The sequence below is a fragment of the Sinocyclocheilus rhinocerous genome, unplaced genomic scaffold (assembly GCF_001515625.1).
Source record: "Sinocyclocheilus rhinocerous isolate Xijiao unplaced genomic scaffold, SAMN03320098_v1.1 scaffold461, whole genome shotgun sequence".
NCBI lineage: Eukaryota > Metazoa > Chordata > Actinopteri > Cypriniformes > Cyprinidae > Sinocyclocheilus > Sinocyclocheilus rhinocerous.
The window spans coordinates 550,341-552,213 of record NW_015624123.1 but is presented as its reverse complement, the minus strand read 5'-3'; positions in this window follow the sequence as shown (position 1 = coordinate 552,213).

The window sequence follows — 1,873 nt, the reverse complement described above, 5'->3', positions numbered from 1 at the left end:
TGGAAGTAGAGTGAATTATAGGTAGATCTGACTACTTTTTCTTTAAAGAATCGCTCACACCCTGAACAAACTGCCAAAGTATCATCCAATTTAATCATACTATACTCAAACTTACTGCTCCACATGACTTCCTTGTTTCTATTGCTGTTGAAATACAAGATTTCTTCCTCATTCTACTTGTCTTAGCGATTTTTTCAATGAGTCTTTGCACCATTCTCAAGTTCCTTTGGAGAAATTAAATAATATACATTTATGTAGATCAAACTTTGTGAAAAATACTGTACATATGATTAAAAAAATTCTGAATACATGGATTGTCAGTGTAGGTTGTACGTCACTGTCTCTCTAATAAAAAGTGACATTTCACATGCGATCAGTTGGGGATTTTTATTTTATTTTATTTACTTATTTAAAATGAAATAAAAATCCCCAACTGATGTGACAAGATTGATCAAATACAATAATGGTTAAAAATCTGTAACCAAACCCATTATACATTATTAAAACCAATGCACTTTTGAAGCATTTTCTGTACACAGAACAGAACTATTCATAAATTGCCATACTTGATTTGAGTTTTTTTTTTTTTTAATGTGGACCAACTTACCAATCAATATGCAAAGCAAAGGAATCTTGTTTCCAGACATACTTAAAACATTTACCTGAGAAACAAATTGAGAGAAATTGGATGAAAAAATTGCATATAGGATATCTTTTTAGATTTTCTTATTAAATAAATATTTTATTTCATTGATTTGTTTCATTTATGTTGTAATTTTAACTCTTATTTATTGCCATGTTTTTTTTTTTTTCCGAAAGCAGTCATTGTCAAGGACATTTTAAAGACCTAATTTCATGGAAACACTGCATGGCATGACATTTTCATTGATCTCAGAAAGTTTTGTTTGTTCTGCATATAGTAATTTAAGGACGTGTGTTTGACAGGGCTAACAGGTTTAGTCAGTGTTTACCTGCGAGTGCGTCCACATTCCTTTGTAACAAAAGACAGTGTTCTAGGATTTTAAAAGATTTACAGTCTGATGAAATAAACCCACTTTGACCCACTCAGGTTTGCAATCAAGCTGTGGATTTCCAGAATTGTTCTAGAGAGAGACAGACAGCGATTACAAACTGTCTTGCTGTGCTTCGTGATCTAATGTTGAGCAACTCAGCTCTAGTTTTCTGAAACCTCAAGTCAATATTTTTTCTTCATAATTTTATAATTTCATCATCAAATTCAGCTATGGTCTTTACTATGTAACAAAATCTGTCATCATTTACTTACCCTCATGTCACTCTAAACCCCCACAGGTGTGCTGAGAAATTCTGCCTTAAGTTAGTATAGATATACAGGTACTATTTAAAAGTACACACATTTTTAACTTTAAAGATTGACTTTTAAAAACAAGAGACTAGAGATTTAAGAATTTTTGATGTAAAAACTTTGTAAAGAAATCTGAATTTAATCTGATTGAAAGAAAACGGAAACCTGTCACCTGATTATTTTCAACTAAAATTAGCAGCAGGTTTTACAGTGATTTGACATTTGAACATAGTGATTTTTAAGACAAAAGATGTTAAAGGGGTCATATGATGTTGCTAAAAAGAACATTATTTTGTGTATTTGGTGTAATGAAATGTGTTTATGCGGTTTAAGGTTCAAAAAACACATTCTTTTCCACATACTGTACATTATTGTTTCTCCTCTATACCCCGCCTTTCTGAAACGCGTCGATTTTTACAAAGCTCATCGGTCTGAAAAGCGAGGTGTGCTGTGATTGGCCAGCTATCCAGTGCGTTGTGATTGGCCGAATGCCCTGTTTGGCCGGAGCGACGAGACAAAAACATTAAAACCCATTATAAACAAGGCATT